The 25,890-nt window shown below is 41.3% G+C and overlaps 1 protein-coding gene and 1 long non-coding RNA gene across 26 annotated transcripts in view; both read left to right on the top strand.

Annotated features, from left to right (window-relative positions):
* Nucleotides 1–25,890, top strand: part of ZMIZ1 (zinc finger MIZ-type containing 1) — a 458,362-nt gene that overhangs the window by 326,534 nt on the left and 105,938 nt on the right. For 2 of the 25 annotated variants that reach the window (XM_078391061.1, XM_020802534.3), the window contains exon 1: nucleotides 6,214–6,565. The exons of 18 other annotated variants lie outside the window; for them this stretch is intronic. The gene's annotated coding sequence lies outside the window, so the exon portion shown is untranslated. Of the gene's footprint in view, nucleotides 1–5,183; nucleotides 5,791–6,213; nucleotides 6,967–25,890 lie in introns of those variants that run through there. 5 more of the 25 variants (XM_078391057.1, XM_078391056.1, XM_072995031.2 and 2 more) reach the window with 5 other exon arrangements.
* LOC144588357 (uncharacterized) lies at nucleotides 9,731–10,688 on the top strand. The gene is made up of 2 exons (XR_013543873.1): nucleotides 9,731–10,025; nucleotides 10,186–10,688. It is a non-coding gene; the product is annotated as an uncharacterized LOC144588357 (long non-coding RNA).

Genomic DNA, 25,890 nt, shown 5'->3' with positions numbered 1-25,890 from the left:
CTCTGATCGTCCAGTTCCTTTGTGTAGTTCTGTGCAATGCAAGAGCACTAGCTGAAGATCAGGTCTCAAGTGATTTGCAGCATTTAGATTGGTGTCTTCTGGATTATAAACTTTTTTTTTTATTTGGGAAGGAGATAATAGGTGACAACTAGACTGGCACAACATTATTAGCACTGACAAGTGAAAAGTGCGGAAAGACAAAAAGATAAATTGTGTCTAGTAGTTGTTTTTTCCATCTGTTTTATTTTGCCTCATTCCGAAGGCGCATAGACACATGAAGAAAAAACAAACATGTAAAACTTAGCAAAATAAGACCACACTTCCCATTCTGACTAATCTGCAGTGGAACCCCCAAGTGTACATTTTGTTCCAGTGTAAGAGGATCTGTAGATGGAAACTACCTTCAGTGATCATGAGGAAGTTGTGTTCAGATGGCCACTATGGTGGGAGGAGATGCCTGTGCAGACATAGTTCCTAATCACTATGACTATGGAGACCCCATTAAATATCGTGTTTTCCCGAAAATAAGACAGGGTCTTATATTAATTTTTGCTCCAAAAAACACAATAGGATTTATTTCCAGGGGATTTTTTATTTTACAGCCATGTCATCATCATCTGGTTGCTGCATAATCGTGGAGGGTGGGGTTTCACTTAATTTAGGCTTATTTTGGGGGTAGGGCTTATGAGCATCCTAAAAAATCATAATGGGGCTCATTTTCAGGTTAGGCCTTACTTTAGGGGAAACAGGGTAGTTAGATGAGTTCTTTGAGTTAGATGAGAATGGTTTCTCTGTCAGGATCACGACCAGAATTATACCTCATTCTAGTTCTGTCTGAACTCGACATATGAAAGTATGTAGGTGGGAGGGCAAACTCTTGTTACAGTAAGAGAGCAGTGAAATGGCACAGGAAATAACTAGTGTATTCTAGCCTTTTGAGTGAAGTGGAACTACTCAGAAGTAGTCCTGCAAACATCTATAAGATGTCACACTGTTACATTTTTTCAGTGTCTTTGCCAGAGAACAACAATATTATATGACACACATTTAACTATTTGCAGGGAAACAACAGATCTTTCTAAATTAATTAGTCATAGGGGTGTAAAAGAAAAAAAAGAGCTCCTCGCCATTTTTTTTTCCTTTTCAATTTTTAATTGAAATCAGCCAGCTGCTTTGTGCAGAGGCTTGGTGGATTTTGAGAAGGTTTGTGCCTGGAAAGGAAGTGGCTTTTTACCACAGGATGCTCTCTCAGGAAAAGGGTGGTTCATGGTTGGCCACAACTTAAACTGCCATTTTCCTCCCAACGAGGGGGGGAATGTCTCACTGGCTTCCTGTTTATGTAATTTATAATTATTTTCTCCATATAGAAAACATAAGCATCTCTTAAACAAAAATCTGGGACCATTTTTTTGATCCAGGAATGCTCAATTCCTTTTTGAAACAAACGTTTACAATGTAAATATAGTACAGTAGAAGGAAATATTTCAGCCAAAGGGAAGGTGTATGTATGTAGCTGAAAACTTTTAATATACGTATTGTCAGATCAATTACTTTTAAAATCACAAAATTTGTACTCTAGGGCAAAAACTTGAAAGTTTTTCAAGGCTCTGAACCTTGAAAACTACTGCTCTAAAAAAAGGGTAGTACATTTGCTTAAAGTATTTCTCATGTAGAACCACATTAATATTTCCTGCCATCATAATCTTGCAAGATAGGCCAGTATTGTCTCTGTATGAATAGTGAAGGTATTACGGAGAACTTTGGATAATGCTGTCAAGTTTGTGGCTGTGTGAAAACAGGATCACCCTGTTGATCTACCCTCTGCCTCTCTTGCAGGTCCATGAGAAACAAACTTCTATGAGTCCAAACTGCAGCATGAAATAGATGTGCCTGGTCAGCAAGATAGATACAGTCCTGCTCTACTACCACAGACAAGCTCTATAGGCCTACAGTAATACTACCCTAAATTTATAACTGGGATAAGAGTTCAACTAGAGTTTGGAGTGTTGCTTTTAAAAAGGAATGTTATGCTACTCATGACATTACCTGGGTATCAAGTTATTTTCTGCAGTGTTACTACCAGTTAGGAAACTCATTAATTGTGCTTCTTATTACTGAAGCTGTAGTGTCATCTTGCACTATTTAAAAAAAAATGGGTAAATGCTCAGGAAAATCTCCCTCCATTTCTAAAAGCAAAATCTGCGGTTGCTGCATTAGCAACATTAGCAACTGAAATAACAATGAATTGAATAAATATGCCCTTTTATGACACTCAAACGGCAAGATTTTTCTTGGCAAGAAAATGTTGCTAATTAGACAAAGCACCTGAATTTACTTCACACCACATTGGCCAAAATTCTGTTGCTTAGTATAGTGAGTCAGTTCCTCTGTATTGATTCAAATGGGCCTACTCTAACTGTGGATTAAACTTTAGCATAGGAAGTTGAAGTTAGAGACCCATTTGAATCAATGGAACCTACGAAGGAATTGACACACTACATCCCTCTAGTGTAATTTGTTACATTAAGCAACAAGATTTTCACTGTCATGTTCCACATAACTTTTACAGGACATCTATACTATGTTGACACAGAAGAAAATCCCATTGATGTCATACTTATTATCCACAGTATCCATGATAGGCTTAATTGTAGCTTAAGAGAATAACCACAACTACCTTCAAGGTTTAGGTGCTGGCTATGCATTGCCAACGTCATTTGTTCTGCTGAGAGAGGGTAAAGAGGCTGATTTGCTTTGGAGTCCAGTTTGGGAGATGGGAAGAGCATGCCAAAAAGTAGCATCATTCCATCTTGAAAGTCCTATTCCATGGCAGCGGCTGCAGCCATGGAAGTTTTCTTCTCTGCCACTATTGCGCCTGCAGAGTTGTCCCAAAGAATTTTCACCCACCCACTCCGATATAAGGTGCTAGCCACTCAGGAAACTGCTGTGCGGAATTTGCATGGCACTTTGCACACATAGTCACTTGGATTCACACTCTCTTGGATATTGTGTTTTATGCAGCTCTTGTGGGTGTAATTTTGGCCCCTGCTTGTCCAGTGCAAATGGATGTGATTCATTTGGTGCAGCCTGAGGGTATGAACAGGATCTTTGGGGAGATGAAAGCTACCAGGTGTACACTGAATCTTTGCCCAAGGGGAACTGAATCTTTGCCAAAGTGGATAAGGGAATTAGTGAATGCCTTCCTCCAGCAAGGTAGGGTACTAGCATGCCCAAAGGTGGCAGCAATGACACCCTTGTTGGATAAGTCCTCCTTGAATCCCATGTATTGAACAAATGTTGGCCAGTCTCCAATATTCTGTTTTGGGACAAGGTTCTAGAATCTGGTATGTGTGGTGATTCCTGGACTAAATGGTTTATATGCATCCATTTCAATCTGGCTTCTGACCTGGCTATGGGATGGAAACATTTTTGTTCACCTTGATAATGACCTGTGCTGGAAACTAGACAGGGAGAGTGTGTCTCTGTTGGTTCTGCTGGACCTGACAGGGGCTTTCATTATTGATTGTGATATCATTCCAGACCATCTCTCTGGAATGAGACTTGTTTTACAGTGATCCCATTCCTTTGGAGAGGGGAGAATTTGGGACGGTGTTGCCACACGGCTCCTGTTTGACACCCTGACCATCAGCCTTTGATATCCCTCAAGGTTCTGTTTTGTCTCCTGTGCTATTTGATATACACATGACACCAGTGGAAGAGGTTGTCTGGAGTTTTGGAGTTCTGTGACATTTGTATGTTGATGAGATTCAACTCTGTCTCAGCTTTCCATCCAGTTCCACTGGTCTTGGTTTTAAACCAGTGTCTGGGATCAAAAATGGTCTGGGCAAACAAATTGAAACTTAATCCAGACAAGACAGAGATGCTCTTGATCAATCAAAAGGCAGATGAGAGGATGGGGTCCTCAGTTTGGGTGTATTTCTGGATTCATCCCTGAGCCTTCAGTGGTGACTAGGACTGCATTTATCACTGAAAACCATGTCTGTTCCTTCTGTTATCTATTTTGATATGGTGACACATACCTTAGTTTTATCTTGCTTGTATTGTTGTACCACACTCTATGTGGAGCTGCTTTTGAAGATGGTTCAAGCGGGTTCAGATAATAGACTGATGCCTGGGGCCAGTTACAGGGAACATACAACTCCCCTGCTGTAGCACCTGCATTGGCTTCAAGTCAATTTCCATGTGCAATTCAAAGTGCTATTATGACCTGTGAAGCCTTATATGGCTTGGGCCTGTTTCTGACCATATCTCCCCATATGAGTCCTCCCAGCCTCTAAGATCTTCAGAGGAGGCCCTTCTCTTGGTCCCATTTTCATCATAGGTACATTTGACAGGGACAGGAGAGAGGACCTTCTCTGTGGCGGCTTGCAGGTTGTGGAATGCTCTTCTCTCTCCTAATTCACTCTTAACGTTAAACTTGAATTTGATGATACACTTTAAATGTGTGGAATAAGTAAACATGAATGGTTTATGTTCGTCCTGGCAAAAAACTATGTTGTGCAGTGAGCCTCATCCGTAGCCTCCCCCTCTGACCTGATATTTTCCCAGACTTTTGATACAGAGTACAGTATGAAGTATGATACAGTATGAAGCAGTATCTTTAGAACCAAAAGGGCTATAAGGCTGAAGAAACGAAGTTTCTCCAGAATCTGAATTCAGTGCCCTATTCTACACTCAGTGTTTATAATTTCACAGCACAGATATGCTCCCACAAGTTGCTTCTGGGTTTGGGCAGTGGGTAAGAAGGAGAGATGTGATGTAGAAAGACTGATATCTAGGTCAGAGAAAGGCATAATTGCTATGAATTTGGCTTTGCAGCTACGTGTTCATTCTTTCCTGTGTTAGGATTCCAGACATGTGTGAATGAGGGCCAAATAATTAGGTTGCAATTGCTTCTTGCTTGTAGTTTTTGCTCAGCTTTGACTACATAAAGGCTTGCATAAATACTGACTATTCCCCAGTGTACCTGCTGAATGTGATGAATACAGCCAAATTAAACTTGGCACGAAACCCACCTACCCCCCCCCACGACGACCATTATATCCAAATACAGCACTTGATGAAATGGCAATAACCTTCTTTGTCTTGTTCTTCCAGATAGTGAATTGTGCCAAAATTATGCCTATATGAATTCCATATCCTTGTACAGGTGGTGTGTGTTCACTTCCTCCCCTTCCTTTTTGTGGGTTGATCGCCTTCATGCAGGAAACCACCAACGTCGCCTCCTTCTCCCAAAAAGCAGAACCTTCCTCCTCTGGACGCTTAATTAGCATGACTAGTTTGATGGATTTAGTCAACAGTATTTCTAAATTGGGGAAGGGGGAGCCTCCGTCCACCGGCTTTTCTCTAAACAGAAGCTGCTGCTGCTGCTGCTGCTTCTTTTTGACCCGGCGCCTCTAATGGTTTGCTGGACACACTCAAACAAGTGTTGCTTCTGATTAATTGACCGAGGGGGGGCTGTTTTAGCTTCTTGGCTGTGTACCACAGAGTAAGCCTTTGTCCTGATATTCGTAGCACCACCCCTCCTTGCAAGTTTGAAATGTGAGATCCCTGGATTCTCTCTCCCCCCCCCTTCACCCCGTCTTCTCTTTCTCTCTCCCTTCTGGCAAAGTGGCTGTGTCTGCTTTTGTGTATCTGTGTCTATGTGTGAGAGTGTGTGTGTGCGTGCGTGCGCACGTAAGTGACAGATGGGTATAATGGGAGAGCAAAAGGGATGGACCACTAGAGACAGCACAAGGAAACCATCAATACCACTAACATGCAGTTGAGGTGAGAAATTTCATAGTTTGGCTTTCTTTTTTTTAATATCCCTCCCCCTGCCCTCTCCCCCCTCCGTCTTTTCCCAGTTCTTTCAGGGGAGGGGATGTAGAAGGGGCCTTCTTTTCCATTTTATTTTTTTAAAATGTATTTTGCAACCGCTGCACACACGCACACCCTTTTTTGCAAGCCATGTCCTGCCGGCGCCACTGGGTGCCCTCTTGCTCGTTTCAGGTCTGTCCGCGTAGACGTGTGAAGTCCGAAAGCTGAACCTGATTGTCTCCCTCCTCTCCCCCCCCCTCCATTTTTTTTGTATTATTGTCTCTGGAGGGTTGTCGCTGGGAGCACAAATAGCCTGTTGGCAAGTACGGCATGAGCCCATTAGCAAGACTCCATCTGTGATTGGTTTTGCCTGGAAACCGGGAGACGAGCGATGAATAATTGATGTGTGTTGTGCAGTAGCTGGACAGGCAAAGAAAAAGAGAGGGAGGGAGAGGGAGATCAGGATGCCCTCAGAGGGGGGGGGGGGAGAGAGAGAGAGAGAGAGGGAGAGAACCAGCTTGGAAATAGCTCCTGGCTGCCTTGTGCTGAGATTAAGGTAGCCCTGGCTTTCTTTGTTCTGCACTACATGGTTTCTGCCTAGAAGTGTTTTCAGATGTCTGTGGCCTTTTCCTTCCCCTGCCACAGGAGGGAGGGAGAAGTAACCCCACCTCTGCAAGGAGGGGGAGAGGAGGAGGAGGAGGAGGAGGAGGACGGCTCCTCATGTTGAATGAAATGTAACTTGTGGGTAAGTTGACTTCTCTGGAGGGAAGAAGGTGTGTGTGTGTGTTTGTGTGTGCGTTCCTGTCTGTCTCTCTCTCTTCCCCCACCCTCAGCACTCCAGCCTGAGAGGAAGGGAGAGGGAGAGCGCGAGTGTGTTGTGCCTCAGTGTGCGCGTGCATGCGCCTGCAGGAGGCAGGGAGCAAGAGAGAATTGTGGGTAGAGATGTGTGTTGTCAGATGGCAAAGGCAGTGCAAGGGGATGAAAGACAAGACTCCACTAGCAAACTGGGGCATGGTTTTAGATAGTGTTTGTTCACTGCGATGCCATTTTTGTGAAAATATTTTTGCCCTCTGATTTCAAACCATTGTCATTCTTTGTCTGGGGCAATATGATTTTAAGGGAAGAAATCCTGTCCTGTGTAACCAGGTATTTGACAAAATGTTTATATTTTATTTACCTTGCCAGTAACCATGGTTAGCACAATGAATGCATGACAATCGTGGCTTCTTTTTCTTAATCCTCATCATGTCTGCATTGCCCATAATTGCTAGATTACTACCACCAAGCTGCTAGACCAGTAGCCGCTGCCAATGAGTTTCAACAATTTAATGATTGTTGACATTACTTTAGAAATTAATCTCTCCCTGCTAAACTTTTGGCAAACATGGTTCCAATAAAATGTTTGTTTGTTTTTGAAAGGATACTGGCTTGCAGATGTGGCGATAACGTATGTTAAGTGGTAATTTAGTCTGGAATCTTTTTTCTTACTGTTGAGTATAGTACTTATTATGAGTATATTGTTTATATTTGCAAATATTTAAAGATTATTCAAAGACACTTAATCTATGGTTTAAAAAAACAAAATACAGACATTTCCTCAAGTCCCAAGGAAATGTTTGTTTGTTTGTTTGAAATTTTGAATAAATGGCAATGACGGATAGGTCATTGCTTATTAGGAACAAGGATTTTCTTTTTAAAAGTTAATGCATTTGATTAAGGATAGCTCTGCCAGTGTTTTGGTGTGTGCACCTGAGTTACCATCACTATGGTTAACTGAGGTAGTGTTTCAGCAGAGGCAGTGTCTACCAGTTTGCTTAGCAAAGTAGGCATGGCCTGCAATAACATGTTGATTGGTGGCTTTCTAAAACAGAATGGGAAATGGTTTTGCCTTTTGCTTGAGCCTTATTGGTATCACCCATGGATTCCATTCCAAAGTACTCAGTGAGTGTTATCAGTATCCAGGTGTAAGAAGCTATTAAAACATTTTTATAGTTCCCTGCTGGTAGTGGGATTCACAACCCCTTTTTTTGGATTTTTCCAGTGGAATGAGAGCCAGTGTAAGAGACAGGGCAGACGACTTAACTTGGGTTCAGAAGGGTTGTGAAGTCAGTCTAACCACTATATTCAGGACTGGGTTATAATTGTTCACCATTTTCTACATTTGCTTTGTTTGGACTTTTCCCATTTTTGCCTTCAGTCACAGCATACAAGTGATCTTGATCCCTGGAACCATCTATCTGTATTACTTAACTGTTGCAAACAACTTCTGTATATGACAACTTGTTTGCTCTTGCTCTTTGCCCAGGAATATGTTAAAGTTTTGCCCTGACAGTGCCACCCAAATATACTTTTCTCTGTGAGAGTGAGTGGTGCAAGCAGTAATTCATAGGAGTGAAAGTAAATCTGCACATTCAAAGATATGAATGAGTAAGGGGAGGACCATAGCTGCTTCTTGTCTCAGTGATCTTGTTAATAATAAAAAATCATCCCTTATCCATTGCCTTACCCTGATAACTTTCTAAAAGTATGGACTATCTCCATCTACTTTTTACCGCCTTTCATTTTGATGGAAGAGTCATATATTTGTCTTAAAATCTACATATTATTATTCATAAAATGTATATTTGTGTAAGATCTTTACATTTGTGTATACTTCCCCTGCTACATATTTCTTGTGAGTGATTTCATTTAAAGATGGGCATGAACCACTAGCTTGGTGGTTCGTGCTATTTGGCCTATGGCTAAACAGGTGTTCCACAGTTCAATGCCCTGCCTCCTCCAGCAGGCACCCAGTGTCCCAACTTCCCTGCCCCACCTCCTCTGGGCACCGCCTCTAAGTGGACACCTGCTGGAGGAGGGTGTGGCACCAAATGAACAGTTCATGCCCACCTTTAATTTAATTCCATCAGATTATTGCTTCCACGTGTCTCTTGGTATCTGATTTACATGATAAACTTGTTAAAAAATTATTTGAGGGAAATCTTACTGTAGTAAGAGTAGTGGGTAAATGAATTCCCCTTCTCACCATGTAAGGAAACCAGTACCTGATCTGAGGTTAACAACTATAGATCTCTCACTCCACATTAGGAGAGCTGCAGAAGAGCAAAGAGGAATAGGAGACATCATGTTCAAACAAATGTGAACTATATATTGGCCAAATTCCTCTTGTGTAGTTAAGCAGATGGTGCAGCTTTTGCAGGCAAACTGTATAGTGTTAAGAAATCCTATGGACAATTGGACATTGAAATATGCAATGTCGTATGTAATAGATAACATCTGCAGTGTTTTCTCAACTTAAGGCAACAGGCCTCCAAAACTTTCAGTACTGTATTTCTGTTACACCAGTGTAATTAGGCAAGACAATTTGGGCCTTTGTGTTATTTCTGTAGCTGGGAGTGGATGGATTATCATCAACATGAGCTCAAGGTTGCATTTTCTTCATCAAAAGTAACTTTGGAATAAACTCACTGTAAGTCATTTCAATGTGGAGCTGCTGGTGTTGCTGACTTCACTGCTTCCATGTAGTAAAAGTCAGCAATGATTGCATCCTTCAAAAATTGGCATTTGCAAGGGTTTGGTTTTGTTTTTTCCCCCTTGAGTATATTTCATGTGTCAAGCTGTCAGTTAGTGATCTGAATTTCCACTTATATTAGACATTTTTTAAAATTGTCAGCATGTGAAGATATGGATACTTGAGTGGATCAAACAAAGAACTAAAACTCATATATTCATATGACTTACTTTCTTCCCAATATGCTAAAATTTACCAGTAAGAATATTATGGTAAGATGTACTGTATGTAGGTACTATCTTTGGGAAATCGTCTACCTTGTTGGAATTTTGTTGTTATTGGCAATCAGACAGATAACAAGATATTTGATGGCTCTCACATACCAGGCAGCCTGTGGTGAACTACCGTATTTTTCGCTCCATAAGACGCACCGGACGTTAAGACGCACTTAATTTTTAAATACTGAAAATTAAAATAAAATAAAAATATATAAACAGAGCAAGTCCCACACTGGGACTGCCAAAAAAAATCACCAAAAAACAAAGCAACATAGAAACATGCATCCCATCCCAAATCTACCCTCCAAAACCCACCCAGAACATTTTTTAAAAAGTAAAAATTAAAATTATTTAATTTATTTAATATTTAAAAATTAAATACCAAAAAATGAAGTAAAAATAAATAAACAGAGCAAGTCCCATGCTGGGACTGCAAAAAAATCAAAGCAACATAGAAACATACCCCCAGCCCAAATCTACCCTCCAAAACCCACCCAGAACATTTTTAAAAAAGTAAAAAGCAGCAACTAATGTTTAAATACCAAAAAATAAAGTAAAAATAAATAAACAGAGCAGGTCCCATGCTGGGACTGCAAAAAAATCACCAAAACACAAAGCAACATAGAAACATACCCCCAGCCCAAATCTACCCTCCAAAACCCACCCAGAACATTTTTAAAAAAGTAAAAAGCAGCAACTAATGTTTAAATACCAAAAAATAAAGTAAAAATAAATAAACAGAGCAGGTCCCATGCTGGGACTGCAAAAAAATCACCAAAACACAAAGCAACATAGAAACATACTCCCAGCCCAAATCTACCCTCCAATTCCCACGCAGAACATTTTTAAAAAAGTAAAAAGCAGCAACTAATTTTTAAATACCAAAAAATAAAGTAAAAATAAATAAACAGAGCAAGTCCCATGCTGGGACTGCAAAAAAATCACCAAAACACAAAGCAACATAGAAACATACTCCCAGCCCAAATCTACCCTCCAATTCCCACGCAGAACATTTTTTTAAAAAGTAAAAAGCAGCAACTAATTTTTAAATACCAAAAAATAAAATAAAAATAAATAAACAGAGCAAGTCCCATGCTGGGACTGCAAAAAAATCACCAAAACACAAAGCAACATAGAAACATACTCCCAGCCCAAATCTACCCTCCAATTCCCACGCAGAACATTTTTTAAAAAGTAAAAAGCAGCACCTTACCGGTCAAAAGCCTCCTGGAGGTCCTCAGAAGCCAGCAATGGTGGTGGTGGGGGACTCCCCACGGGGCCTGCTGAGGCCTCCGGAGGCCTGGGAAGCCAGCGATGGTGGCTGGGAGAGGCCCCCACGGGGCCTGCTGAGGCCTCCGGAGGCCTGGGAAACCAGCTAAGGTGGCGGGGGGGAGGCACCCACGGGGCCTGCTGAGGCCTCCGGAGGCCTGGGAAACCAGCTAAGGTGGCGGGGGGGAGGCACCCACGGGGCCTGCTGAGGCCTCCGGAGGCCTGGGAAGCCAGCGATGGTGGCTGGGAGAGGCCCCCACGGGGCGTGCTGAGGCCTCCGGAGGCCTGGGAAGCAAGCAATGGTGGCTGGGAGAGGCCCCCATGGGGCCTGCTGAGGCCTCCGGAGGCCTGGGAAGCCAGCGAAGGTGGCGGGGGGAGGCACCCACGGGGCCTGCTGAGGCCTCCGGAGGCCTGGGAAGCCAGCGATGGTGGCTGGGAGAGGCCCCCATGGGGCCTGCTGAGGCCTCCGGAGGCCTGGGAAACCAGCAAAGGTGGCGGGGGGGAGGCACCCACGGGGCCTGCTGAGGCCTCCAGAGGCCTGGGAAGCCAGCAATGGTGGCGGGGGAGGCCCCCACGGGGCCTGCTGAGGCCTCCGGAGACCTGGGAAGCCAGCGATGGTGGCATGGAGGGGACAGTATTTGCTCCATAAGACGCATGCACTTTTCCCCCCAGTTTTTTTGGGAGAAAAAGTGCGTCTTATGGTGCAAAAAATACGGTAAATATATTGGGCCCTTTTCCAAGATCAAGTTCCACAATGTGATTGTAAAGCCATAGGCGGGCAACAGCATTTAGGTGAATAATTTTTTCTTTGAAAAATCACATGGAAATGCTCTGTTGCATTGTGTTCCATGAACAGAGTACCATTTCTAGGTTTTGGTATAGTTATTCGTTTTCTGGTTAAAAGTGAGCAAGGGAATACAGGTCTTGTTAGCTGCCAGGACAGAGCCTAGAAAAGCTTTTGAGATGAGGTTTTGCAGGTAGCTGATGAGTAGTCAGCTTAGAACCCTATAAAGATTTGTGGTTACTTTTCTAAACTGACAACTAGAAATGGTCTGTTCCTACGTAATTTATGTTTGTTAGTAAAACAGATTTTATATGAACATCACAAGTTGCTTTCTCCTCATAGTCAGAATAGAAAGAGTACTCTGAAATTTCCTTATAAAATACCTTGGGGAAGCATGCCTACACTGGCCGTGATCTTTTGTAGAGGTCTGTGGAATGCACACAGGCAAGTGGAAATTTTGGATCTAGAATGCCATTTCCAAATAATGCACTCACATCTGCAGTAGAAACAAAATAACATCTGTATGCTTTTTCTATGGTAACTTCATGCAGTGGTATAACATGAATGTTTACCTATGTGATTTGCAAAAAGTAAGTAAGAAACTAAAAAATTAGCCAAGGTTATTTTATATCTAAAATGTAGATAATGAATACAATTAATTTTTGTTTTAAAATATGGATGTAATGGTCTGTGGTCTCCTATCAAGTGTACATTTACTGGCAAGCCTGGATTTGTTGCAATGATCCTGTACTACAACAGAAGAAATACAGTACTGTATGGTTATTGCAGAGATAAAAGCAAATTCAGTTATTCAGAAAATAAACAAGCATTACTTTCCAGTATGCATATGTACTTTATGTTGGATTTGATAACCTGCAAATAGATGAGTGTATGTTTTGATTTTAGGACTATAAATCATTATTGTCTCATTTCTTGTGTGAGAGAATGAGAAACCACAAAGTTTTCTACTTACCTGTGAGAGGGCAGATTATTTTTGTTATTCTTGACTGCAGTTTTTACAAATAGCAAAACATGGTGTTTTGTTGCATGGACATTGAAAAAAAATAAAAGCATCATATAGGTTGTTTGTTTGTGGAATAGCAGTTAGTCCTTCTGTGCTTGGTGTGTGTATGTGTATACTGTACTCAGATTCACAAGGAACAAAGTAACAGTAATTTTCTGCAAAGACCTTTTGATCAAATTACAGAAATCATGTGAGAGAGAAAAGCACTCATTTCACAGTGGAAACAAGTGGGGCTTGAAAATTCCTAGTTCAGTTATCTTCCCAAGACAGCTTGAATCGACAAGAAAAAGGAAAGTAGCAAATATTTTTCAAATCCCAAACAGAGCCTCATTTGCCTTAGTGAATGGCGTCCTCCAAAGGTCCAAGAAAAGAAAGAATCCTGTGGAAGGGAGTGGAGGCTCCCTCACCTTCGCTCTTTAGAACTTGTCACCATAACAGCTGTAATATCCACCATCATAGTTTCCCATATCTCAAAACAAAGTAAAAAAGATTCTTGGGTCTGCCTTTCCTGGGTGGATGCAAGGTTGTTTGTTAATTTGTTTGTCATACATTTATATTTCCTCTTTCCACCAGTGAGGTGAAAGAACTATGCATGTGTCTCCTGTTACTGTTGTCCTAATGAGAGCCTTATGAGGTAAGCCAGGTTGAGAGAGTATGATTGGCCCAAGTTTACTCACCAAGTCTCGTGGCTAAGGGGGATTTGAACCCAGGTCTGTTGAGTAATAATGTAGCACTCTATCATTATACACACTGGTTCTCTAGGGGGTTTGGGGATTGATGGTAAAGACATAGTGGGAGGGCAAGAGGGTTTCTAAGAAATCAAGAAGGAGATACGATGCCGAAAAGTTTGGGAACCACCAGTCTAAGGTATTATGAGGATAGGGGAAAGACATACAGAAATATCCCAATGTCTCTTATTCAGGTGAAATAATTTATTTATTTCCTGAAGACACAGATTAGAAAATAATTCATTCATTTTATTTCCCCGTTAATGCTTAGTGGCTATCAAACTGCCATTATCCCTATGGTCCCAATCCGGAGCATATGTTGGAATTATGAGCACTCATATCTGTCCTTATTATACCCAGACGGTATTTCTCCTCCACACTTCCAACAGTAATGATTTGTAGGTCACCGTGGAAAGGGCTTGAACAAGCAAACAGAGAGACCTGACAAGGTAGATAAATGTCTAAAGAAAGTTGGCCCAGCCTCAAAAGTGACTGAATTAGCTAAACAAGCCCCTGAGCCAGAAAATCCATGTATTCTTAAGAGATGGCTGGGCTTTCATGAAAAGAAAATGCACTAGGATAATAGCAAGTATACAAATGTGGCATAAAGTAATACCATACCGTGATTACTGTTAAGTTGCAGTAAGGAGACCCCATCATTCATCATCTCTATGAAAGCAGCCAGCTGGTCTGGCGCACGCTTAGGCTCTATTAAGGACTGAATTCACTACTCTGTATTTCTGACTTAAATAAAAATATTAGTATTGCCTTGTTGAAGCGCATCAAGGTCTCTTTTCGCCCAATACAGTATTCTGTTTCAGCCTGCTGGATAACTACTGAAATTTGCCAGCAGGACTTGGTGGTGGTTGACAGTAATGGTGGAGTTCATAGTGCTAGCTGAGAACAAGCTTTTGTTTTGTTCTAACAATGTCCCCCTGGTCATTACTTTAAGAAGATGCCCTCCTAATGCCAATATTGGTTTAGCTCTTTAGCTGCATGTGTGGATCTCCACATACACCAGTAAAACAAATGTTTGGTGCTCGAAGCAGAAAAGTTTGGGTTGTTTGTTTGTAATTGAGAAATACTGATTAAAATTAGGCATGTTTTATAAGGCTGACATCATACTATTGTGGTGTGTTTGGTTTAGAAATTGATTCCATGAGATCGTAGAAGTGTGTGAAGTGTCACTGAAAATTTTACATGTATTTGGCATAGTTTTCCACTGGAACACAGGGAAATATTATTTGAGACCAGTTATCACAGGCCTTCTACTGCTGTTGACCTACATCTATTAAATAAATTGACAGAGAAAGCTCTTTTACAGATGAAATATAAAGAGATGTTGGTGTTCTTCAAGCATGTAGGATATCTTCTAGAAAGGCCTGGGGAATTTTGTCCAGCCACATTTGTGTCCCTAACTTCCACCATGGCTTGTACCTATATAACAATGGCACTCCCTCTACCAAAAAGCAACAACTCAGGTGCTTCACAGGTTGTATTTGCGAAGGCTTTCACGGCCAGGATCTAATGGTTGTTGTGGGTTTTTCGGGCTCTTTGGCCGTGTTCTGAAGGTTGTTCTTCCTAACATTTCGCCAGTCTCTGTGGGCGGCATCTTCAAGAGACTGGCGAAACGTTAGGAAGAACAACCTTCAGAACACGGCCAAAGAGCCCGAAAACCCACAACAACCAAAAACACAGAGGTTATGGGCTGCATTTGTAGCTTCCTAATTAGTAGGGTAAAGAATGACATTGTGTATTCCTAAAATCAAAGGATATGAAAAGTATGGTATTTAGTATTCAGAGAGGAGAAGGTGTGATAAATAAACTAACCTTAAATATTTAGCACAGGAACTAAAGTATCTTACATATCTGTGCCCAAAGATGTTTTTCAGATGGCAGACTTGTTCCCAACTTGTGCAGCATGGTTTGAAATTGTGGCGAGTGTCAAAAGCAGTTTATAATATGGAATAAAACTATCCCATTCAAGAGGGTCTTGGAGTTAAAGTGTCCTAAGTGATCACAAGCCTTCAGTAATTCCTCAATTCCAAGTTGGATCCAGCTCTTTTCTGTTAGGCTGTGTTTCAGTAAGGCTCTTGTGCTTTCTGTTATCCGGCAGCTTAAGAAATTTCAGTCTGGCTTCACAGCTAGTCATATTGGCAAGACTTCCAGGAAGAGACTGTGATGTGACTTACTTATTCATGCAAACCCCACTGGCTTATGGAGACTTGATATTGCTTGATCTGTCAGCAGAATTTGATTCTATTGATCACAGCACATTATTTGACTGCCTGGAGCAGCTTGTCAATCTCTAAGGCCCAGTTAATGGAGTTTACTTCTGATATTTTTCTGCTTCCTCATTTTGTTGCTGTCAATAGTTCTGTCTCTGATCCTTTCACTATACAAGTTGGTATGTTAGGTTGGGCGGTGGAGGAGAAAACATCAGCCTTCATGCTGTTTAGTACACATGACGATATCTAGAGGCAATATATTTTGCCCAGTCTGGAGTTTATGCTTAGCTCTCTAAGAATCCTGAACCATTAGTAGGAGGAAGTTTAACACACCCTTCTGTTGTACTACTACAGTACTGCTAATTTAAGGCTTGGCAAAGTGTAGTCCTCTAATCATAGGTATCCTTCAGTCTCGAGAGACTATGGTAACATGCTCTGTATCAAGAAGTGTCCTCTCCAGAGCATGAAGCCTGGGTAAAGTAATATAGAGAATAGGCTGTTACCCAAGCAGCAAATCCCCCCTCTCCACGTTGCTGAAATGGTCCAATGGAAAGGCAAGAGCCAATACAACTGATTCCAGCAACGTTGCAGGAGTTGGCAGAATGACACGAACTGCCTCCGGGACTCTGGCTCCGGATTTTACCTTGAGGTTAACTCCTGAAGCCTTTTCCATGAGTGGATATAGCCACAAGGCAGTGGAGGTTTGAAATCGGAGTTTTCCTTCTCCTAGATGGGCTGCCTTCCAAGGCTGACGAGCCCCACCTACCCAGCAGTCCTCTAATGGTTGTTTGACATAATCAAACAGCATAACCAGTGGAGGACTGCAGACCAGCAATATCTGGGGGACTACATGGTGCCCCTTTCTGTCCTAAACGTTGGATCATCTTTGGATTCTCAGCCATAATAAGGCAGAAATTCTCAAGTCCCATCATTTCTTGTCCCCAGAAGTGAGGAAGAAAAGGAGGAGGAAGACTGCCCTAATGTTTCAGACCATCTGAAGGTATGCTTGAGGAGCACTTATATCGCTGGATAACTGAAGTGTTGAGCACATGGAGGTCTTGCACAGAGATTTTTGCATAAAATAATGACATTTCCATGATGGAGCTGATAAGAAATGCATGTCTTGGACTATTCAAATGACCTCTTGCATAAACCAGAGAAATGCATTTGCACATCTTAGTGTGATCATATGGGGGAACAGAACACAATTTGAGAGGATTGTGGAACAGTCCAGTGCAATCTATTTCCCAGCGATCACATGACATACAGAGACATGTGCTCCAGTCCAACAGATTCCATGCCCAGGTTAGACCTTTTGGGTCTTCTGTTTTTGGGGGCTGGACTGGAGTGATTTCCCAACAGATGGAAGGATCACTTTAAGGAAGATCTCTCATGCTAAAGTGACCCTTTCTGGTGTGATCAGGCATGTTCCTATGCAGTTGTCTGATCACACCCTTATAGTTTTGGGGTGAATAAGTCATCATGTTTATCAGGCATACCAGGTATACTACTGAATTGTAGTTGTGGATTTTTATGTATGCTGTCTGTAAGTTTGTGATGCTTCTGTCCATCATGGAACTTCCTTCCCTTCTCCTGCCTCTTCCTGTAGCCCTAGGAAGAACCTAACTGTTGGTTCAGCAGGATTTCCCAGCCTTCTGGCTCAGTTTGTTGGGTTTTTTTTAAAGCACTCAGTAATCCAGAGTGGGAAGAAGAGATTGTGCCCGCACCAGTTTACACTGGATTCCACTATGCTTTGAATGGAAGTGTAATAATGGATACATGCCCATTTTCAGATAAAGCTGAGGTCTATACATATTTAGCACAAGCCATTGCCAGTCTTAAGTTATTACAGTGGTGCCTCGCTAGACAATTACCTCGCAGAACGGTTAATTTGCAAGACGATGGGTTTTTTGTGATCGCTATAGCACTTCACAAAACGGTTTTCCCTATGGCCGATTTTCGGTAGACGATGTTGTGGTCCGTGCTTCGCAAGACGGGTTTTTTTTCGGGATGGTTTTTCGCAAGATGACGATTTTGACAGCTGGGTCTGCCCTTCGCAAAAAAAATTTTAGGGACGGTTTTTCGCAAGACAGCGATTTTGACAGTTGGGTCCACACTTCGCAAAATGGTTTTCCTATGGGCGATTTTTGCTAGACAACGATTTTCCCCCATTGGAGGCATTAAATAGATCTCAGTACATTCCAATGGGGAACCACATTTCGCAAGACAGCGATTTTCGCAGAACGAATTAACATCATCTTGCGAGGCACCACTGTATTCATATACTCCCAGATGCCTGAGGCCCCACCCACATGCAGATCGCTCTTGCATGCCCAAATGTTTGGAATTGAGTTACAATTGTCATATTGAGTTGATACTGATGTACTAGGCATGTCTGTCAAAGTCATAAACCTGTTACCTGTGTGTAGAGTGTATAGAGATTATTTTGGTTGATACTGAGAATATTGCGCCAGAATTTTAAAATAGAACAGTTCTCTTAAAATGCAGTGCAGTTTAATCTTGAATATATGTAAGAATGAACCTTGAAAACTTCCTCTGAATTCCCCCAGCTTCCTGAAACCTGAAATGTTGCCCTTGCTTCTAGCTATTTCAGTATACCACTTTCTTTTACATTTTTTTTAAAAAACAGGACCAAACAAATCAAGGGGTTATCTGTGGAATTCTCAAAGTATGCAGTCAGACTTTTGACCATGTATGGAGGTTTGCTGGTTCTATTTTAACCTGTCTTTCAAATGGTTTGTTCTGTTCAGATGGAGTTCTTAGATTAATAATGTGCCAGTTGTCCTAATAATACAGAGTGTAATCCAACACATTTTTGTTAACTGTGTTTCCCAGGGTCGCCAATGGGACTGAAAGGACTTTTTCTTTAACTATTTCATAATATTCATAAAGGGTGTGCAATTTAGATCATTTGCAGTTAGATCATTTCTGTTACCAGTGCAATGGTTCATATTGTATAGGGAAAGATGAAGAATAGGACTACTTTCATGTCACATGCTGGATGATAACAAAGTATGGATAAATTGATAAATGCTTTTTGCCACACAGTTGCCTAGCTATCAGAAGAAAGCATTAACTGAAATACATGTATTTATGAGAAATATTAGGATTCTTATAATAACATTACTGGAAAGTGCCTGTTCATATGTTGGGGTACTTACACACAATGCACCCATTCCACAGTGTTTTGCATACACTTAACATGTAAATATAAACAGCCAACAAGGACAAATTAACTGCTACTCTGGTGCAAATGTGCATTGTGCACTCACTTAGTAGGGGGGCTTTGATTATCTGTATCTCTTTACTGGGTGCTTTTTAAGTGGCTTTGCCACCGTGTTGTGTCTGGAAAGAAATGTATATTACAGAACCCCATTGTTCTAGTAATGGATCTTAAAAAGTGAATGGATGTGAAATAAAGAGAAGAAGCTATTAAACCTTAATACTTCAGTAGTCTCTATAATTTGACAAGTCAAGTGTGTGTATGTGCATGAATGTGTGTTTAAATTCTGCAGAAACAGTTAATTGTTTTGACAAATAAATGCTGAGCACAGAAGTTTACTTTTTCTATAACCTCAGAAAGATGACCATTCCATCATCACGAGAGAATCTTGGGATTGTGGCACTTTGTGCCCAACTGTGGAAGCTAGGTATATGCAGATTCATCACAAATACTCCTTGAAAAGAGAAAGACATTTCGAAACAAAACAAAACCCATAAGCAGTGACATCTTCACTGTAGCCAGCAGCTGAATTTGTCATTTTTTTAATTTCTTAATGTTTGGAAGCAAGATAATAGTATCAGCCATGGCTTAGAGTGTTTAATTTCCTAAGGCAACACGCTGTTTCTGCTGATCGGCAGCTGTCGTTTGGCACATTTCAATGCTCCATTGCTGTCCACAGACCTATTGCTTACAAATGGTTTGTTGATCGCATTGTCTATTTAATGCCATATCTGCTTGTTAGATGTGGTGGTTATGTACTGGAGATTAGACAGTAGATTAGATCAGCATTTAAAGGCAAATGTTGCCTATTTTGTGATGAGCAAGAGCAGGGAGATACTAGAAGGAAACAAATGAGCCTCTACAAATATGCCAGATAAGGAACTCTTTGCTAGACAATGTTGTTTTGCAGTGGGTGCAGTATATAACTGCAAAGTTTTACATGCACCATCACTGCTAAGCAGCGAAGACTAATGACAGGCTGTGCATCACTCAGACGTGTTCATGAGGTTGTGATCAAGCAGCATTTTACCAAGACAACTGGAAGAAAGTGAAATTTAAATGTGAGGGAAGTCACTGCTCACCCATTCTAGTTGGCAAAAGGAACATGTTACAAATATATCTAGTCAAACAAAAAATGTTAGGGGACAGCGAGGGCAAGTTACTTTCTCTTACTTGATACCCAATGACTTTAAAATCAAGAAAAAAGGTGTGTGTGTGTGGGGGGGGGAACCAGACCAAACCAGAGTCAAAGATCCCAGACTTCTAGGGTTAACAATAGTAAGAATATTTTGAGAAGAAAACTTAGATTTTGGTAGTGCAGGTTTTTTGCTTTGATTATCTGTCTTGAGCCTTCAGGAACTTATTCAAATATACAATGAAATGAAATGAAATCATAAGGGGTGGGGAGAGAAAGGAGGGCCCAGCATAATACTCCATTTTGCTGCCTGAATCAAGGCCTCAGAAGGCAAATATCTTTATCTGAGGGGTGGGCTGGGAAGACCAATTGCACAGTTCAGTTTTAATATCAAGCAAGGATACTTACTTGGTGCTGAGTCAACCCTTGGATTCCAAGCACAGCAGCTGAGCAGGCTGACTGTTCATTAAAGAGTGGTATTTTAGCAACCTCCTGAAATGCATTACTTGGACAATTCATTCTTCAATTGCTGCTTTGCGCAGGCCTCCCATAGGCCCTAATAGCCACTTTCAGCCTCTGACAGGAGGTGTCTATTATGGGTTCTGTGAAGTTGTTTTCTGCACATCAGAACCAGCAGGCAGAAAGCCAGCTTGACAGGAAAAGGAGACCAGATGAGAGAAAGGGGACAGCTTGGCACAGAATTCACTTGAGAAGAGGGATGGTGAGCCCCAAGAAACATCCGTCGCCATGTTTCCTCTATTCTGAATCCAGGCTCTCTCATCTGTAATGGCTTGTTTGAATTTAGGTGGTGCCCTCTGATGAGTTCCCATACCTTCCCGCTCTCGGCCCACCCTACCCCACATCATCACAGTCCCTTTTCTCTTCCTCCTGCTAAACTATGCTTCCATGGCCTAATTTAGCAGGCAGCAGCCATGATGAGCATTTGAATAATGTTTTTCCAGTCTTTCCTCCCTCAACCTCCAAACCTTACTCCCTGCCCTGAATGGCTACTAGCAGTGCATGGAAATAATACACTGCTAGTGGAAACACAAGCAAGTAAAATAAATGCAGAAACATTGCTGCCAAATGCGTGGCATTTGATACTGGCCATTTCTAATATGTTGCATGGGAACATCGTACTTTGAAGTATATTAGTGATATTCTCACACCCCCAGCTCATGCTAAATTATTTGTAATTTAATAAGTTAGGCAGATCTAGCAATGCGATTTGCTTCTAGTTTGTACTCCCAAGCATTTGACACAATCTTTGACGTGTCCGTTCTGTTTGTTTTAGTTGCTTGAGAAATTAACAAGCTTACTTGGTCGTCTCAGTATAGCGCCACCACCATTAAACATGTTCATTTTGTGTCCTTTAAACTAATTTATTTTGAGGGAGATTAATTAATGTTCTATTGCCATTAATCACTGGGGGGGAAATAAAATCATTCTGTTGCGGTTCGTTGTTGGAAGGGGATATATTTATAGTTCTCAGTATTGTTCTCCTATCATTCCTTATTTACCTTCAACTGTGTCATGTGGGGTTTTAAATCTAGAAGGCACAAGTTTGATGTAGTCAATAAGAATGTTAGACGTGGCTGAGAGAAATCTGTGTTCACATCGATACATAAGCCAGGGCTACACACCATGGTTGTGTGGTTGGACCCCAAGTCTCTACTTGCGATCTCTCCTACTAATGGCAAACTCAGCATGTGTGTCCTGAGACTTGTCACAGTTAAAATAGGGCCACAGAGGAAAAGGAGAGAAATATCATTATGCATAGGGGAAGCTGAGGTCTGGAAAATACAAAAAAGGAAAGGGAGGGCACCGCAGAGGGGAGGAGTGCTCTGTGAGAATTATTGGGGAGGAGAAACACCCACATTTGAGGGGAAATGGATTGGAGTATCCTGGAAGAGGGCACGGCTAGCTGGCAGGCGCCTTGAACACAAGCAGTCTGTGCTGCCTCTTTTCCTCGCAAGTCCCATTTATAGTTGTTCCTGAAGAACACATAATATGGTGACATCATCACACCATGTTTCCTTCCATCTTCATAGCCTCATAGTAGAGTGTGTGTGTGGGTGGAAATTAAACAAGATGCACTTTGCATTATGGGACTGGAAGGTTGCATAGTTCCAACCTGAATCATGAAGGACAGTGGGTAGCCTTTGCCAGTTCATTCTCTCTCATCCTTATTTCATTTACTGTACTTTTAAGTTTCACAGCCTAAAGCATGGCTATAGTCAGCAACTATGTTTTCCCACTTAAGTTCTCTGCTTGAACTTACACTGCTGAAAGTTCCTCCCTGATGTACAGACTGTGTTCATTTATTCTGCAGTAGCTACTTTATCACTCTCTTAACAGCACATGGACAAAGGAAGCTGATGCTAATCCATGTAACGTCATTATCTAATGTAGGGCATGGTATGGGGGATTTGGCCCTCCACATGCTGGACTACAGCTCTCATGATCCCTCAGCATTATCTGTGCTGGGTAGAGCTGATGGGAGTTGTAGTCCAACGATAACTTGAGGGCCATTCCCTCAGCGTTCCCCATTGCTTGGCTCTGCTAACTGGCAGTGGCTTTGTATAGTTTGAAGCCACAAACTTTACCGGGGTCACTGGGGATTGAGTTTATAAGCGTCTGAATGAAAAGTATGTGCCCTGCCTTTGAGATGTGGTTTGTCTTCTGAAGCTGGCCATGTCTGTAAATTGGCTGTAACAGTTTTTTCTTTTAGAGATGTTTGCAGCTACCATATGTGGAATAACAGAAATGCAGATACATTTCACCAGTGTTACTATTTGGATGGAGTGATTTGGAAGGAGAGAATGGGAGGGATGTGGTTGTGCCACCCTTACACTCATGCACAGGAGTGAAAGGATGCATCTCCTCTTCCCCTTCAGATATTTAGGTTTTAAAAAAACCCAAACTAAAATTTGTACACGTGACCAACATTTCTAAACTGCGCCTCACAGTAAGTGGGAAAGTCACCATCGTTTTTACAGATAGTTACCAGAAAATGAAAACTATCTCTGGTAAATAAGGGCATTGATATTGCAAGAAATTGAATTGGGTTAATACAAAGATATAACCTTTTTGACATTTCCCTGAGTTTCTTGAATGAAATACTAATGTGATAGATGTATAAAGTCTATTTGTAATGTGCATTCTCTGTCTGGGCAAAATGTGATTCTGGAAGGTATCCCTCCTGGCTCAAACTATGTTGTTATAGATCTTTCTTTAGACAGAATTTGGGGAAATGGCTGGAACACCTTCTAGACCCAGTCAAAAAAACACCAGATCACATACTGTATTATTAAAGGGTGAAATTAAGAAATTAGGTAGCTGGTATGGTTCTGCTTTATTTATTTTAATTTTATCCTTCACAAGTTATATGGAGTAATTTAATAAATGGAAGGTGGTAAAGGCAGATAAGTATTTTTCCCCCCTAAAAATCTGTATTATACCTGAAGAACCGCGGCTGGAGCAGAGCTTGTGTGATAGGCCTTTGCTGCATCCTCTCCTTGCACCTACCAAAAAGCTGCTCTTCTCCCAAAATGTCTGAGAGAACAGTGGGCAAATCTATCTGTGAGACTTTAAATTGGAGGGAGGAAAAAGTTGTTGGGCTTTGGTGTGTGGTTGTTTTTTTTTTTTTTGGGTTTGTTTTTGTTTGTTTTTGTTTTTGTAATGCTCTTATACAAAATAAACAGGCCCTGGGATTGCCTCAAGCTTGAGGTACTAAAAAATAGACTATATTGTTATGTCATCTAGTATTTGAGATATAACTGTCCCAAAATCTTAAGTCATAGGAAGGACTGTAACCACTTATATTCTGTAGAATAGGACTGGGCCCAGTTCATTATAATAGTCTACTACTTCTGAGCTACTGATCAATTTCAGGTACTCTGCCTAGCACCTGCTGCTTGATAGGATTCTTCCAAAGGATGCTTCTGTAAGTGGATCTTGAGTGGGTCCATTTAAATAGGATTTCGTACCCAGGGTCACCTCACCCAGATTTGTTCTGCTTTCACTATCTAGACTCAAGCACCTGTCATGGCTTGTAGATCTGAAGTATAGTGAAGATGGATTTCAGTTTCTGTGTAACTGGAAAGGATATAATATTTGCCAATTAAAAGTTATCACTTTTTCATTTCAGTGTTTTTGTACTCTGGGCCAATCTGTTCTCCCCTTCTATTCTATTCTATTTTATTCTGTTCTAAATTTGGAACTTCTGGTTTACATGCTGAAGGTTCCTTGCCATTCTAAAAGTGTGCCAGACATACTCGAAATCCTTTTGGAAATGCCAGTTTCAGATGCCAGCGAAACAAAGAGTGCCGGAGGATAAGTAGGAATGTTGCCTTCTTCTGTCTTGACTGAACAGCCTGGTGTTTGCAAGTTTAATGCTTGCTCTTGGCACAGTGCAGCTGGAAATGTTTTACAGCCTTGCATCTATTTAACCTTTAATATTTTTTGGTCAACATCTATTGTGCCCTCCTGACCTGCAGTTAATGAAACATGCCCTTGCAGACTGCCAGATACAGTAATGGAATTAGGGTTTTAGGATAATCAGACCTGTCAAAGCAATTTATAATCCTTCTGTAAAACCATTAAGTGGTTTCATAACTTTCTATGGATATATTTTATACCTGGTTAGAGATACACATTGCTAAAATCTTGCAGGAGCCCACTCAATTTCTATGGCACAGTTGGTAAGGATGTGCTTTTTCCTTCATTATAGCTTTACGTTTATGACTTTATGTAGACCTAGTTCTTGCTTGTGCATCTGGGCATATGAGAAATTTGGAAAGCAGGGTTGGCATACATCCACATATCATGCATCTTCATCTACACTTACGCAGGCAGCTACATAAAAATTGTATTATGTAACTCACCAAATATTCAGGGGCAAAAATGTTTAAATTGATATTAGTCATAGAAGTTAAAACCCTGGGGAGGATGTCACACTTTCATTTTTGTTTGGTTTGGTTTTAACCCCGGCTACATTTCTGGATGTTGTGGTTGCGAAAATAGGCTCTGAAGTATGTGCGCAATTTCTTGTGAAATATCTAGCAGTCAGACCATGGGAATTTGTGGCTGCGTGTAATTGACTAACAGAAGTAGATGAACTGTACTTATTTCTTTAACATGAACATGTTAAACTGGTTACAAACAAATGCTTGGTGTCTAGTATAAACAGGACAGTGCATACATTACTCTCTGTCATCAGTGCTTGCAGTTATCATGTCTTACCAAGAAAAAAGGAATTACTGCTCATATTTACAGGTGGCTGGTATTACTGACATTCATTAAAAAGGCTTATGAGTTTGTATGTTAGTCTCCTAGGCACCATGCCAGAGAGCTACCTCCTTCAGAGTAGATCCAGAATTTTCCCAGTTCTGTTGAACAGCTGCTTGCCTAGTCTCATGTCAGATCATCTCTGAGACACCAGATTCCATAACATACGCAAACAGCCCCTGGACTGGTAAAGAAGCATTACTTCCAGAAAGAAGGGGAAATCTGCAAATACACAGAAGGCCTCAGACTGCTGCCAAGTTATCTCTTTAGTTATATTATAAGCTATACAGTACTAGTGTGCCAGTAAGCTCTGAATAGCCTGCAATGTTGCGAGGAGATAAGAATCTGACCCTCTTTATGTAATCATTTTATGACACTGGAGTTTTGTGACCTTTTGAAAACATTTGAGGGCATCATGCTCCTTGCTCTTTGCTCCTTATCTCTGAGATGCCTCCCAAGCAGAGCCACATGTGCGCTCAAGCAGCAGTGGCAGATGGGATGGGCTTGATCACTTGATGTAAAAATCTTCCAAAATGCCTCTGAGCAAAACTCAGTTTTAAAAGATTTTACTGTGGAAGCA

Source organism: Pogona vitticeps, chromosome 3 (genome assembly GCF_051106095.1).
Source record: "Pogona vitticeps strain Pit_001003342236 chromosome 3, PviZW2.1, whole genome shotgun sequence".
In the NCBI taxonomy this organism is placed as follows: Eukaryota; Metazoa; Chordata; class Lepidosauria; order Squamata; family Agamidae; genus Pogona; species Pogona vitticeps.
This window is presented reverse-complemented; position numbering and strand designations above follow the sequence as displayed.